The sequence below is a fragment of the Calidris pugnax genome, unplaced genomic scaffold, assembly GCF_001431845.1.
Source record: "Calidris pugnax isolate Ruff unplaced genomic scaffold, ASM143184v1 scaffold189, whole genome shotgun sequence".
NCBI lineage: Eukaryota > Metazoa > Chordata > Aves > Charadriiformes > Scolopacidae > Calidris > Calidris pugnax.
The window spans coordinates 1,629,647-1,646,055 of record NW_015091069.1 but is presented as its reverse complement, the minus strand read 5'-3'; positions in this window follow the sequence as shown (position 1 = coordinate 1,646,055).

Here is a 16,409-nt window from a genome sequence, read left to right as displayed (position 1 = left end):
AATTATGTGCTCAAGTAACCTGATATACTTAACTGTAACAAGCTAGATTGTTAGGTGGATGCAAAAAAAAAAAAAGCATGCTACCTCGGATGCTGTGTTTGCCCGGGGTTTCACTCCCTACTGTGAGAGTGGAAGGGAGTGATAAATAGAGGGCAAGTCCATGAGCTTAGTGGCCAAAAATGATGGGCTTAAACTTGATTTGCTCCTCTTCTGTTAAGTATCTGTGCCAAAGAATAAGTCCCTGGTGGCGTCTAAAAATGCTGTTCTTGGTATTTTGACCAACAGTAACTTGCTAAAGTTTCTCTGCATTTACTTCCCTCTGTGCAGCATCCAGTATTCTGTGCTGAAAGCCAAATCACTGGAGGAAGAACTAGAAGACACAAAAAACAACCTAAACCTGTCAGAAGAGACGAGAAAGCAGATTCTCTGCCAGAATAAACAGCTAGTAGGTGCTCTTATTTCTTAGCTCACTTTGTTACAGCAATGTACGAGATGCTGTGCAATGACATGACCACTCAATGCATAAAAATCAGCAGTATGACCTTCTCTGTACCAGTAGATATTGAGACTTGAGGAAGAGACTCGAGACTTCTTGAGACTGTTTGTTTGAAATGTGATTTATTAGTGTTACAAAAGCACTGTGAAGTTTTTGCATGGGAGGTTCTTCATGTTATTATCCGTTACAATGAAGTAAACAATTGAAAGGACTCCTCTTGCATATAATTATGGTTAAAGACACCAGTTCTCGTGCTGCCATTGTTGAGCCTTGTCTGCTCTGAAGCTGATGTTGTGCCAGAAATTCACAGGGTTTTCCTAGAACCAGCAAGGGCAGGAGACTCTGTTCAGACGTCCACACAAAAGAGTCATTTTCTAGGTTATTCTTAATGTCCATACAGACTGGCAGATATGACAAGGGCCTATCAGAAACCTGTCCATTCTGCACTGACAGCTGGAAGCCAGCCAGCACACCTTGGCATGTCTCAAAGGGCACAAGCTGCCTACAAGAGAGCATCTGAATTGCACCATTTCAGAAGTCTGAGTAGCAAAGCCTGTGTGACTGTAAGAGATGTAAAGCAGCCTGGTAACATGGCTGATGTGGCCTTTTTTTAGCAGTTTTAGCAGGTGTTGCCAGATGCCAGAGCATAGGCTTTCTGGAGAACATATGTCTGCACTGCTGCCACACGTGTTGTTCATGCAGCAGTGGCATCCCTGTGTCTGGCTGTTCGAGCATAGCTGTAAACTGGTGTTCCATAGCTCTGTGCTCTGCTGATTGTGGGGATCTAGAAATCAAAAAAAAAAAACCAAAAACCAAGCAAGAACACAGGATTTTTTTTTTAGTGTTATCCCTCTGCAGTGTGTGCATATTCTTGTTTTGTTTTAATTTGAGATTACATGCGTAATTCACCTTGTGAGAAGGAGGCACAGTGGGAGAGAGGAATATTATTAGAAGTTTTGTATTTGTGCTTATAAGTCCCTTAGTTACTGTTCCCTGTGCAGTGGAGGCCAAGTGGGATACTATTACCTTTTTCCATGCCTGACATGAAAAATGTGTAGTGTGGTACACAGGCTTTCTAGGTTTGGCTTAGCTCAAGCATGAGCACAACTAGACTTGTTCACTCTGGCCTTGAATACCTCCTTCCTATAATCTAGTGGCCTGAGTCCAGCTCTCATTTGAAATGCCTGTTCAGTTGAGGGCTCATGAGATGGACCAGCTTCAGCACCCCCCCTTTTTGCTCTGGTGTTTGAAGCAGAGGAATGCAATGCCACAGCTTCAGATTAGGCTCTGGATTCGTTTCTGGTCTGATGCTTTTTGGCTTTGTTTGGCTTTGTATGTTGAACTTGACATGCTGAAAAAAACCACTTTGTTTTTCTCTTTTTTTTTTTTTTAATAAACCTGATCAGGAAAAAGAAAATCAGTCTCTCATCAACACAATTACTTCTCTCCAAGAAGAGGTAAAATAAATCACAACTTTGCAATCATGTGTTCTTGTCTACCTATGAGCTCACTGTTAAGAAATGAAATGTTTATCAGACTTTGAAGGCTGACATGCTAATTAGGTTATCAAAATATCTTACAAGGATGACTTATAAAGTTTTATATCTTGAAGTTGCACTGTGCTTTAGTCTTTCCATTTGTTGGGTAGGTAAGGATACAGTGTTGTGGAACTACGGGGGACAAGGAAAAAAAAAATCTTTCCCCCCCTTCTGTCTTTCAAAGCTTTATAGACAAATTCCAAATATGGCTATGTTAACTAGAAATATACTAACTCTATATTGAAGCAAACTCCATCTAACCCTTTTTTTTCTTTTCATGTTTGCTTCAGTTTCCCCCTTTTAAGATACAAAGGAGAAGCCCTGTATAGAGCTCTAATGCCCCCCAAAAAATGCGGTGGCTCCACTCAGATGGATCCACTGGCTAAGGACCTGCAGGAGGCTTGTAGGGAATACAGCTCCATGGGCAGTATATTTCTAGGCCCTCTCTATTTTCTTTTTTTTTTTTTTGCTTCAATTTTTTTTGTTCAGAGGAGAGCTCTTCATTCTTAATTTCTTTTATTTCTTTCATTAAAGTAAATATTTTATAAACACAGATGTATCAAGTGATAAAATGTTTTAGAACTTAGTTTCAGCCTGCATTTTAGACTATTTAGGTTGAAATAGAGAAACAGGATAAATCATACATTGTAATGAAAAGAAGCACCTCATGGATTCAGGGATCTATTGGCTATTATAACAACATGGTGGACATTGTTCTTTGCAAGTTTACCATGCTCAAGATAAGTCTTTCAAAAATCTCATAAGTCCAAATATCTATTAAACTGCATCTTTGTAACAATAACACTCCTTCTACAGACGTGAAAGATTATCTAAAGAAAAGAAAGCTAAAGCTTTCCAGGTCTGGTAGTGCTTGTAAGTCACATCTTGAGGTTTCTCTTTTTAACAGTGCTCTGAAGAAATGGAGGGGAAAGTAGCAGAAACAGTTCTAGTGGGGCAAGCATATGCAATGTATGTGTAGAAATGCTGGTGGTGTTTTAGAGTAGGTGGTAGCTTGGGGGTGGAGATGTCATTTTGCCTAGTTTCTTCAAGGAGAAGCTGTCATAGAACCATAGAATGAATCATAGAATGGTTTAGGTTGGAAGGGACCTTAAAGATCATCCAGTTCCAACCCCCCTGCCATGGGCAGAGACACCTCCCACCAGACCAGGTTGCTCAAAGCCACATCCAAAGTTTCCCCTCTTTCAATTTAAAACCGTTACCTTGCATCCCTGATAAAGAGTCCCTCTCCATCTTTTCTGCAGGCCCCCTTTTAAGTACTGGAAGGCTGCTGTAGTATCTCCCTTCCTGATAAAGAGTCCCTCTCCATCTTTTCTGCAGGCCCCCTTTTAAGTACTGGAAGGCTGCTGTAGTATCTCCCTTGAGCCTTCTCTTCTCCAAGCTGAACAACCCCAACTCTCTCAGCCTGTCCTCACAGGAGAGGTGCTCCAGCCTCTGATCATTTTCATGGCCCTCTGCTGGACCTGTTCCAACAGGTCCGTGTCCCTCCTGTGCTGTCAATATGTGTCAATCTATTCAACTGTGCCTAAACCCTCTGTATCTTGTTCAGAATATTAGGAATAGCGTGGACACCGATGGACTTCAAAAGAAGATTTTGGAGCTGTCTGAAAACGTGGCAGAGCTTCAAGTAAGCATTTGAAGTCTAGAAGGAACAAGAAGAGAGCTTATAGTTTACTCAGGTCTAGTGAGGGGAAACTTCTGTCTCTGGAAGGTAGATGCCCCTGAACCTGTTTGTATTAAAGAACTGCTGTGTAATCATAGCTTGGTCAGTGCAGCAGCTTTGACTAAGAAAATTGCTGTCTGGAGGCTACAACCCAGGGTAATATAAAAATTACATAGTTTCATTCTTTCCTCTAAGCTAAGCTTTTAGGAAACTTTTTCCCCTGCTATTTGAGAAAATATATTAGAAAGTCATGCTTTGGCTGATGTTGATGAAAATATTAGCCTGGACAGACAAGAGGAAACAAAGGTGACTGTAAAAGCAGAGAATGTTTTCACTTTTAAGTGGGTGCAAAATTTAGACTTTCCAAGGTATTCAAAGAAGAATTTGATTTTTTCTAAGCAAGGAGTGTTGATACCCGTTTCCCCTTCCAAGTGTAGGAGGTAAGAACAGACTTGTATTGCAGTACTTACTGATAACTGGAATTATTTTTGATCTTTTCATTCTTTAGATCCAAGCGCATATCTATGAGACCACTGTGGTGAATAAAGAGGCAAGCTTGATCCAGGTTAGTTGCTTTTACTTCATTACTGTCTTGACTGAAAATACTGACATGGGATTATTTGTAAAAAGGCATGGCAGTAGTCTTCACTGTAGCACTTTTATTTCTACTGTTCTCCCACTACAGAACCTGATCCTATAAATGACTTCAAAGTAGGCGAGATCTGCTTTAGGATCTGGTTTCAAGTCAGTATTATTAAAGGCTTCAGGATTTTGCTTTTATTCCTAAAAAGAAAAAAAAAAATCACAACCTATTACAACAAAAAACTGGCAAACTTCAGAAAAACATGCAGAAACTTCTAAAGGATACTTCCTTCAACAGTTGGTAAAAGAGTGTACCTGTAGAAGATCCTTCCCTTCATGTGTTTTACTTAAATTCCTTAATTTTCATGTCAAACTAGAAATGGTGATTCAGAGCCCAATGGCAAAGAAAATTTGTTCTTTCTCATTACTGAGGTGTAATTATCTGGCTTTGCTTAAGAACAAACATTTCTGATGTTTTTAAACTTGCATTTTTTTATTGGAAAACAAGGACATAAAGGTTGTTGGAATTCTCTGGATTCGTGAATTATGCACATTGTCTTCTAAGCTAATGGATTTCTGTTTAGCAGAACATGCTCTAAATCAGTTTATGAAATATTTGACTTTTTTTCTGCTGTCTGCAAAAAAAATGAGTGCAGCTGAGTTCAGCTAGTGACAGAAGAGAGCATAACTTCAATGTGATTCAGCTGATAATTTTGTTACTGTTTTTTGAATAGGCTTGGTTGGGGATTCAGCTGATAATTTTGTTACTGTTTTTTATTCAAAAAAGGCTTGGTTGGGTTTGGTTTTTTTTTCCCCAGAAGCAGCTTAAGGGGGCAAGTGAATTAACTTTTTTCTTCTTTAAAATAGCTTTCACTTTTTCCTCCTTGAATGACTCAAGGCTTTTGTGGTCTCTGTACCATTCTTTTATTTTAAAAAGGCTTTTTTTTTTTTTTTTTTTTTTTTTTTTTCCCCAGAAGCAGCTTAAGGGGCAAGTGAATTAACTTTTTTTTTCTTTAAAATAGCTTTCACTTTTTCCTCCTTGAATGACTCAAGGCTTTTGTGGTCTCTGTACCATTCTTTTATTTTAAAAAGGCTTTTTTATTCTGTTGACTAAATAGGAATTTTGAAAGCAGACTGCTAGATTGTGTGCTTTTGTAGATAAAGGTGAGTGGTTTGTATAATCTTGAAGAAACTACTGTGGAAAACTGAATCTGGCTGTTGGCATTAGGATCTGTGGGATAAGGTTTAAAAAAAAAAAAACCTACAAGAGGGTTGTTTTTTGGTGTTTATCCAAAGGTAGATTGGATAGGATTGATGGTCACTAAAGATTACTATGACAACCTTTCTTTTTTAGGCCTGCAGAAGGTATGTGAAGATAGAAAACACTTTATTTATTTATTTTTCCCCAGCCTTCAGTACCATACATCAACTGTTTCTGCCAAGGCTAGAAATCTGGTTCTATAACCTCGCTTTTCCTGCTTAACTTCCTATGTATTTCAACTCTTTCAAAAACCTCAACTATTTTTAAAGAGGAAAAGTAGGAAGAAGTCATAAAAGGGGGGGGAAAGGACCAAAGCTCCTACTTAAAGTTCCTATTTTCTCTAAGAAAGGCTCTGGTTGTTGTGCAGTGTCTTCTGTTGTAATATCATAACATCACTGAAGCCCATTGCTAGTTTGTAATGCTAAGAAACCTACTGCTTCTACTAACCTCTCAATCTTACTATGAGGCTTGACAAGTTTTCTGTCAGCTCTTCTATTAGGTAGTGTTAACTCTGCAGAGCACTACGCTCTATGCCTTTAATCATGAAAACTAATGAGAGTAAACTCAGAACGTTGCAACTTGCTTTAAGGGTCAGCTGGGTTTAAAACTCATGCCAGGCATAATGTAGTCCAGGTTTTCAGCCAGAACTAGAGTGTTTCCATCTAGTTTAATCTGCTACTGCTGGTACAGAAACCAGATAAGTTATAAATTAAAATACAACACCTGGAAAGAGTTTTTCTGTCTCAACAACTTCAGGAGTTACATAGAAAAAGTCTTCTGAGTGCTTTTTGTTAGCCAATATGCAAGCTAATTGACTGTATTCTTCTGAATTTGTGTTACTTAATTAGATTGCTCCTCAAACCTAAATCATACTTACTACTGCACAGCATACTGCTGTGATGTAGGATTGAGTATAGTGTTATTTTGGTTACAAAGCATCATAGGCTGTAACATATTATAAATGCACTTCATTGAGCTAGTTGTTGGTTGTATACTTCTTTGTGTTTCCTTCTCCCCAACTTCTGTAGAAGGAGCAAGACATCAAAGAACTGAAGTTAACAGTTATGGAGTGTTCCTCAATAATAGAGGTATGGGGTTGAGTTTATTTTTTGACTATATGAGGGGAAAGCATGTTTATCCTATGCTTATTCTGCATGAACAACTAACACCCTAACCAGGTCTGATCTATGTTTTAGACTTTGCGGGCAGAGAAAAATAAGCTACTGGAGAATATGCAACACATGCAGCAAGAGCTGATCTCGTGAGTATTGTAAACAAGTCCAAGAAAACATGATTCATCAAAAGTCAAAAAGGGCTGATAAGTTGGTTGAGTTTTTTCTGCTTCTTTTAGAAATGGATTGAGTTTCCCATTGTTGTGTGAATTTTACAGTAATATTCCGGAAGGGAATTCACTGCACTGTGAACTGGAACTTGCACAGTCTTCTGAGGTACGAATCAAATCTTTCTTTAATCTTATCCCAGTTTTCTTGCATGAATAAAAGAGCAACAAAGCTAATTCCTTGCAGATCATTATATGACCCTGAAATTGAAGCCATGAATCCTAGCATGCAAGCAGAGAACGTGGCAGTTATGATACTGTCCCAAGTGCATTGGGGAAAGTCCAAAGAAAAGCAAACAAAACACTTAAAGACCTAAATAATGAGTCCTACAAAGTAGAGCTGGAAGGTCATGCACTTAGCTGGCAGAAGAGCAGACTGATAGAGATGATACAATAAAGACCTAAATAATGAGTCCTACAAAGTAGAGCTGGAAGGTCATGCACTAAAGACCTAAATAATGAGTCCTACAAAGTAAATCTGGAAGAGCTGGAAGGTCATGCATGGTTTAGGCAGAAGAGCAGACTGATAGAGATGATACAAACTTTCAAATTTATAAAGGATATTATGCTGAACAAAGTAACCGTCTGTTGTTTCTTGTACTGCCTATACCAGCTACAAACAATATTTTTCAGTTGCAGGAGGGGAGAGTTCTTTTTCACTATATTAAAAGCCAAGGAAAAAGAAAACAAAGCATTAGAGAAAGCATCTTAACAAGATTGCAGAGTCTTCATCTAATTTATTCTTTACAAACTCTGACATGCATCTGTCTGCAGGTGTCATTCACTTGTCCCTCAGCAGGTACAATGGAGACTGATCATTAGAAGCCCTGTCCAGCTCTTCTTTTTCTTGTGTGTGTGGCTTTCTGTTTTGTTTTGGCTTTTTTTCTGAGGTCTTTGGGTAGTGGCTTGGAGGGCCACAGGAGAGGCATCCTTCTGATGAATCTGGCACAGGCTGAGAAAATCTTAGTGCTGCAGTTAAGCCTGTTGGTTTGGAGTTGCAGTGTCCCCCGTACCCTGGCAGGTGATTTGGTGACTTTTGGGTACTACACTTTTGATCAGACACACTTCATAAACAATGAAAGTTTAGTCGCTAACTTTTCTCATAGCTTTCCAGCACTCAAATGGAGAACTACTGGGTAAAAGCAATTTATATGTATATTATGGTTTTGTCTCAGATTTTTGTCTAAGCTATTCCATGCCCAGTTCCCTAAAGACATTTCATGGAGTCCCATCCTTCCTTACAGTGTTGTTTTTCCTTCAGATGCAAACTGTGCAGCAGAGCTGATGATAAAATACATGTTATTGCAGCAATTTTTCTTGTAAAACCTCACTGTGCTGCGTGTGGTGCATTTGCAAAGAGTTAGCATTTGCAACAGGAAAAAAAAAAATCTACTAGTGGACTAAAATTACAGGCCAGGAAATGAGGTATACTTGGCTAGGCAGCTCTGTTTCAAGTGTAACATATTGTCCCCTATTGCAGCTCCCTAGAGTCAGAGTGAGTCACTGGGTTTATCCCTAAATTTGCTGTAATGAGACACAATTCCACCAAATGACCTGTAAAGCAAGTAACTAACGGCTCTGCTTATTCACCACTCAGTAAAGTCTCTTCTGAATAAAGATAACTAATTATTGACTTCCTCTTGGCTGCTCTGGAAGTGAAAATTTACGTTGGAACACTCAGCAGCCTGGCTGGCTTGCTTTTTTTTAAATCATCATAACATGATGGTTTTGAAAAGCTTTTACAAGCTTCAAGTTTCGGTAGCTCTGACCTTCTGGTTAAATACAACGCAGGGATACTTCAGAAAAGTCTAAATGTCACTGATGCTGGTTAGTAATAAGGAGATGTCAAAATAAACTAGCTGGCTTTTCCATCTCTTCAAAGATTACCAAGACTGAGTGGACGACCCTGGATGAAATGCTGGACCGTGAAGTGCTGTTTTTACTTCAGGGACCTGAATATGCAGGAGAAAAATTTAAGGCTGTCATGCAAAACATGGTCAGTGGCAGAGCTTGTATGAATAAGGATGTGGTCTTCTATCAGCATTTTATTTATAATTTCTCCAAGCATTGATAGTCAGACCATGTTTACTCCTTTTGAAAAAACAATAGCTACTTTCAGAGTTGGGGGGGGGGACATACTTACTCTAACAATATCACTTGGTGCTTACTCTAACACTATAATTTAAACCTTGGTAATTCTGGACAGCATTGTCAGATTACTACTAATAATACCAAGGTTTAGGACTTTGGAGGGGGTTTTTTTGTTTAGTTTTGGGGTTTTGGTGTGTGATTGTTTTGTTTTTCAGCAAGAGGAAGCCTCTGAAGCAGAGGAGCTTGTAATGACTTCTTTACAATGGCTAAAAGATCCTGATGTGAACATGCAGCAGGTTTGGGAAAGAAAACTTGTCGTAAGTAACTGTTTTTCTGGAGTTGTTTTATGAAATAGTGGGGCTGTGTAAAAACTTCAGGTGGGTATCTTACTCATACATACGATGTATATTGATTATCTAAGATCCTAGCAGTCCATTTGGGGTCAGAGATAGCTGTATGGACAGAAATAATCTTTTGTAAGTTTTGGTGGGTTTTTTTTTAGGCAGGAGGGGGATGATTGTTTTTCACATAAACGCTGTGCTTTTTCTAACGTGTCTTCTGCAAAAGCTCACTTTGTTAAAGCTATGCTTGAGGGAAAGGGTAGATGAAGCAAATTGATTTGAAGAGGAAAACGAGGTCTCATGGCAATGCCATATTGTGTGAGCTATGAAGCCCAGTGTGCATTTCTGTGTGCCTCTGGCACCTGTTTTTTCCCCTGTGCTCTGAATCCAACTACTGTAATAGTCAGATTTCACTATCAAGAAGAGGAGACAGGTGAATTTATAACAAGATTCCAAATCAAAAACCTTCATAGGGTTTGCTTTCTTTTGAAATGAAAATAGTTCTGCTTTTGCTAGACACACAGAAAAGTCTCTACAAAAACATATTTATGTTAAAAGCATATGTATTTTTACTAGTCCTTATAACTCTTACGAGGCTTGAAAAGTAAAGACTTTTGCACAAGGTAACTGGCAAAAATACTTCCCCATGTGGTAGCAGCAGTCCATAGACACAGCTCAATTATCTTGTTCTTGTTCCCTCTTCCCCTCCCATGTAACAGCACGGTTTCTGAATTTTCATCTTGCTGGATGTAGCTTTTTTTTTTTCTAACCTTCTTCCTCTTGCTCATATATTGTCAAGAACGCTGCTACAGAGAACTTCACCAAATGGTATACTAATGCTGTTTTTTGGCTCCTTAATAAATGCAAAAACCCCTCAATTCATCCCACTAGGGTAATAGCAGGTGGCACCACAGTCTGTACTGCTTTAAGCTGTTAGCTTTTAATCAGAAAGCTACCCTTCTTTTCCTCTAGTGCTACAAAATGTTGCAGCTGCCCCTTTTCATCTTTCCTGGGCAGACAGGGGCAATTATTGCAGCCATCCACTCCTTCAGCCAGCTTTTTATTTTCTTTTTATTTTTTCTTTTTTTTTTTTTATGTAAATCCTGAAAGCTTCTCCCTGGAGAAAGTGCAAGCACCTTAGTTGCTTCACCCTGGTGTGACTTTGGGGCAGATTTTAGGAAACTGCTGGCTTGTACATTGCTGTAACTTTATCTTGACCAAAACAGTCTTCCTTCAAAACTGTCACAGCTGAAAAATGCTTGTTGCTTACCATTCATGTTGGCATAATATTCCTGTTAAACATGTGAAGCTAAAAACTTTTGGTGTGGGTGTTGGACTTGATCAAAGTAAATGAATCCTATTCTGGCTCCTAGAGAGCAATGCATTTGGAAACTAAGCTAACAGAGGCTTAAGGAGGAATAAGCTTCTTAAAAATACAAGGTCCCATCCTGGGATCCATGGTATACAGAATTGACAACAGTAGATTTAAAAAAAATAAAATACTTAAATCTTGAATCATGCACTATCCCTTGAAGCCTAAACACTTCCCTACCATGTCCTGTGAAATATTTTATGGACATGTTTTGCTGGGTTTTTGTATTTTTTAAAGTATGTTTTAAAGTATATTATACATAAAGTAAACCTTAAGTGTGTCTGTGGTTTTGTGCATATATACATATATTTAAGCATATACAGATGGGGACATTAAAAACTTTTTCACCCTTCTGCTGGAAGATAAGACAGTGACGCATGTGCCCTGATAAGCCTGTACCACTTATGTGTCAAAAACATGTTATTTCGAAGAGCAAGTGCTGCCTGCCTTGCCTGAGAAACTGATCTTCAGGATGTGGGCATTTGGTCACATCCCATGTCATCCTAGCAATGCTGCTCAGGCTTTCTTTTTTTTTTAACATGATAGTCAATGTGCTAGAGGTTTTTTTGTTTGAAGCTCACAAATAACCTTAGACTCTAACTTGCAGGTAGGTAATGTGGTCCATAGCTGTAGGATTGATGTTTTCCCCTTGGAACTAATGTAAAATCCCCAAAACAAGAACCTCATTCTTACCTGATCTCTGTTTCACACTCTCTTCCTTACAAAAGAGAGTCCTCAGTTTTTATCTTCAGCTGAACAAGGTCAGAGAAAGAGGCCTGGATTCTTCTTTCTCAGCACTTTATACTGCAAGTCACTGTTCAGCGAAATACAGAGGATGCATTGTTACTTGACACTTCATTTTTACCCTCTTCTCCTATTCTTCCCACAAATTGGAAGTAAAACTGAAACCCTGTGTCACAGGGATCATCCCTCTGGACAGATTTAATCTCTTAGACACAAATGACAAACTGAAATATGGATTTATTTGGGGTTTATTGTGTGGTTTTTATTTTCCTGTAATACTCAATTTGGTGCCGATGGACGTAGTTGTACTTTGAGGAAAGGGTCACAGAAGTCTAAGTTCTAGGGTTTCCTGCAAGATGGTCATTATTAACACTTCCCCTTATGAGATATGGGTTTTGTTGATGTATCTGGGCATCTTGTGATGGAGGTTTTCTGGGGTAAGTTGTAAAGGCTCCCTCATACACCATGTAATCTTCTGCCACACTTTCCTTAAATACTTGCTAACTGTGCATTTGTTTTGCAAGGGATGAAGAGGGCTAATGTGTACCCTAGATCTGCACAGAAAGAAAGGCTGAGGGGCTTTTGATGTAGAAGTAACTTTGGAAGAAAGTGGGAGGCATTTGTCAAATTGAACTACCATACAGAAGGCTTATGGGTTTTTTGTGCAAAGTGTTATGCATTGCTCCATCCTAAAAAAAAAATCATAAGTGTTATGCATTGCTCCATCCTAAAAAAATCAAAGTATTAACACTTGGCAGGAGTCTAGCCTGTCTGCCCCACATCCCGTCAGATTCAGGAGCAAGAACGCACAGATTTGAAGTTTAGATAGTTTTGTTAACCTATTAGACTGCACAAAACACTTTCTGTACAAAGCAAATACCCATTTCTCCTTTATAATCTCTTCCTTAAACTGTACTTCCACAAAACACTTTCTGTACAAAGCAAATACCTATTTCTCCTTTATAATCTCTTCCTTATTAAACTGTACTCTTCCTCATTTCTCTCTCTTCCCACCCCCCTTCACCAACCAGATGCTGTGTGAATAGATTACAAAATGTCATCAAGTTCTAGGGTTTCCTGCAAGATGGTCATTATTAACACTTCCCCTTATGAGATATGGGTTTTGTTGATGTATCTGGGCATCTTGTGATGGAGGTTTTCTGGGGTAAGTTGTAAAGGCTCCCTCATACACCATGTAATCTTCTGCCACACTTTCCTTAAATACTTGCTAACTGTGCTAACTGTGAGGGCTAATGTGTACCCTAGATATGCACAGAAAGAAAGGCTGAGGGGCTTTTGATGTAGAAGTAACTTTGGAAGAAAGTGGGAGGCATTTGTCAAATTGAACTACCATACAGAAGGCTTATGGGTTTTTTGTGCAAAGTGTTATGCATTGCTCCATCCTAAAAAAAAAATCATAAAGTATTAACACTTGGCAGGAGTCTAGCCTGTCTGCCCCACATCCCGTCAGATTCAGGAGCAAGAACGCACAGATTTGAAGTTTAGATAGTTTTGTTAACCTATTAGACTGCACAAAACACTTTCTGTACAAAGCAAATACCCATTTCTCCTTTATAATCTCTTCCTTAAACTGTACTTCTCCTCATTTCTCTCTCTTCCCACCCCCCTTCACCAACCAGATGCTGTGTGAATAGATTACAAAATATCATCAATCATCAGCTTTCTTTATTGCTGTTAATGTTGGATGTAGATGATGATACTAAATAGGGGAAATCAATTCCCATCATGTATCCTGGGGCTCTGGGTTAATCTCTGGCTCTGCTCCATGTCTAAGCACGTAGCGACTCAGTTTCAAAATTCCACAGGTTCTCAAGCAAGAACTAGTAGAAAAAAGACACCTTTGGATCCAGAAACTTCATCTATTGGAAAAATACAAAGAATCCCTAGACAAGGACTTTATTCAAATGGCAGGCAACTTGAGGAGAACCAAAACCGAGCAGATTTGCCTAAAGAAAGAGCTCTCTGCCAGGTAGCCCTTCAAAGCCTGTGTGTCTTTCTTTTATTTTGGTTGTTTAGGTTTTTTATTGGTTGCTCAGCTGTTTGGTGGTGGTGGGTTGTTTTGGTTTTGGTTTGGGTAGGGGTTTTTTTGTCTTGTGGAACAAAGTTTACTGAATACTGAAGACTTTTCACAGAGGAAATTATCTGCTGTTTTGGAGAGTGGATCTGGTTTTTAGCATAACATTAACAGTGCGTGGGAGCTCAGGTTTGCGTATGAAGCAACATACAGTCTTGGAGATGTCTTTGAAAACACCAGGGAGGCCACAGATGGAGCAGTTAAAGCAAGAGGGCTATCTAGCAGGTGCAACCATTAAGTAAACTGCTGCTTTTGTCTGAAGTAGAAAACCTGTAAAACATATGCTAGCAGGTATTACTGTTTTGAGAGGCAATTGCTAGCTCCAGTTTTTCAAGGATATACCTTCAATGAGTTATCTCATTAAATATGAAAATATAACTTAAAATTGTAACTCATTGGCCCATGATTCCTGGTATGAGTTTTGATGTTCCGAACAGGGCAGCAAAAGAGGTAAACCTCTGCCTGTCTGCCTTCCCTCCTCTCCTCAGACAATTAGAAAAGTAGCTAGTCAAGGTTTATTTCCCAGAAAAATTAATCTGAATTTTTTTGCTTCGTGGAACCTAGGCTTACTGACGGTGTCAGCCTTCTGCTATCCTGTGCTAAATGTAAATTTTCACGCATATGCCTTTACCTGGGTTTGGGGTGTAAACAGTTTCCTAGGGCTTTGTGCCCCTGTGAGCTAATGCAGAGCAGTCATACTGTACTTTTGCCTGACATCTTTCATTTAATGTTGTTAATATAGACCTCCCACGTGCTCTCCCTTCACTTGGAAAAGAGCTGATAAAAATACTGATTGCTTGGTTTCTTAAAGCTGGCTCTCTGTATCAAATTTGTTTGTGGTGGCAGCAACGAGGAAAAAAAAAAAACTATGAAAGGAAGTTGGAGAAGAAGTGGGAAAAGTGTTTCTGCAGTGGAAAAGAAAGGGGTTCCTTGAAAGACATTATCTTTAGCATTGGTTCTGATAGCATCTGCTTGCTGTCAAGCAAAATACCCTCTGAAACACTAGAAATTGATCTGATGAGGCTGTATATCTGCAGTAATAGCTCCTGGGTATCTTTTCTAGAATGATTGACTCTATATATTCTATAGATAGAGATAATAATATTATTCTAGAGATAATAAGCACTGCATTCTCAAAATATCTGAATGGCTTTCTAAAGATGCCCAGACTTCCAAGTGAACTTGGTCAAGTGGTACACAAAAGACAGGTTGATATAGTGCTTACAGACATGGTTTAGTAATGTGGAGGTTTTTTTTTGTTTGTGTTTCTTTTTATTAGGTTGTTAGGTGTTGGGTTAGTTAGGTTGATGGTTGGACTAGATGATCTTAAAGGTCTCTCCCAACCTAGACACTTCTGTGACTCTATATCCAATTACTAGTTCTCCCAAACCATGAGACAATGCATTTTGACCAAATGGCAACTCGCTCTTTGAGAGTTCTCTGGATATTCCCCAAGCTTTCACTGTGGTACCCAGCTGGCTGGGGCCAGCACATTTCTGGGGAGAAACCAGGGAAAGCCTCCATCCCCTTCCTAATTCTGGACCTGCTGTAGAAAAGCCTTGTCTGCCTACTGGGTTGGATTGTGCTTAGGCAAGAACAAAGTCCCTGGTGTTGGATCCTGGGGAGCTGCAATATGTTAACAGCTGAACGTGGGACTTGATGCATGTCTCAACGACTAGCGTGTGTCATCTCCTGGGCATGCCTGCTCTAAAATGTCAGTAACGGATTGTGGTTTGTGCTCTCTCACCCCACAGGCAATGCGAGATAGAAACTGTCAAACAGTTACAAGAAAAAACTGCTGGCCAGGCAGAAGCCCTCGGTTTAGAGCTGCAAAAAGCTACGAAGCAGCTTGAGGATGCCAGCAAACAGGTAAGGGACAGTCTAGTTCCTTCTATGCAGCAAACAAGCCAGCAGGTACAAAAGGCTACACACAATGCATCGCTGTTCTTGGGAAAGGAAATGGCATGTTCGTGAACGGAGTGCCTCATTGCAAAAGTGGAACCAGCAGAGGAAGTAAAATTTGAGGGGGTGGTGACAACAGTTTGCTGATGAAAGAGGCAGCATTGCATATTTGTGGTGGCTTTAAAAAAAAAAAAAAAAAAACCCACCAAAAATAGCTTCCATATACAGTCCACCCCAATGTAAAAATGCAGAAGTTCAGAGGGAGCTTTATCACTTCCTGAGAAAGAACAGATGCAGTTTGGTTTCATTTATGTGAACTGGAGAGGCTCCTTGTGTTAGCTGGGCTGCTCTATTTTTTTTTTTCTTACCTTCTTTTTTTTCTTAAATATTGTTTTGTGCTTAGGCAGAGGATCAAGTTGAAGCTTTTCGCTCTGTTTGTGAGGAAGCCGCATCCTTGAAAGGCAAGTTAGAGGAAGCCATTTCTGAGCAGCAAAAACTCCAGAATGTGAATGCAGCTTTAACAGGCATTTGCCAGTTGCTTCAAGAAAAGGTGGAAGACCAGAAAAGTGAGTAACTATTGGCAGTGTGCCAGCGCTTGCTATTGCATGGGCAAATCCTTTATGGCTTAGTTATGGCAAGGGGAATAGGACTAATTTGCAGTTTATAAAGGGAAAAAGGCTCTGTGGAGTGTGGTTTTTTTTTTTTTCTTTTTTTCCTTTCTTTCTATGTTTCCTTCTCCTTTTAAGAGATCTACAATCATGGCAGCTGGGCTGAGAATCAGGTGTGTAGGTGTGGGGCTGGCCCAAAGCTCCAGGATCTCCTAACAAAGTCTCCAGTCCTACGAGGGAAGGGTTAGTAGCTCTGGGGGTGGCACTGGCATCCCTTTACCAAAGGTGCTGTTGCTACACTGAAACAGCCTGCTGTATTCCTAACAAAGTCATCCCTCTTTCTTAAGCTTCCGGTACCA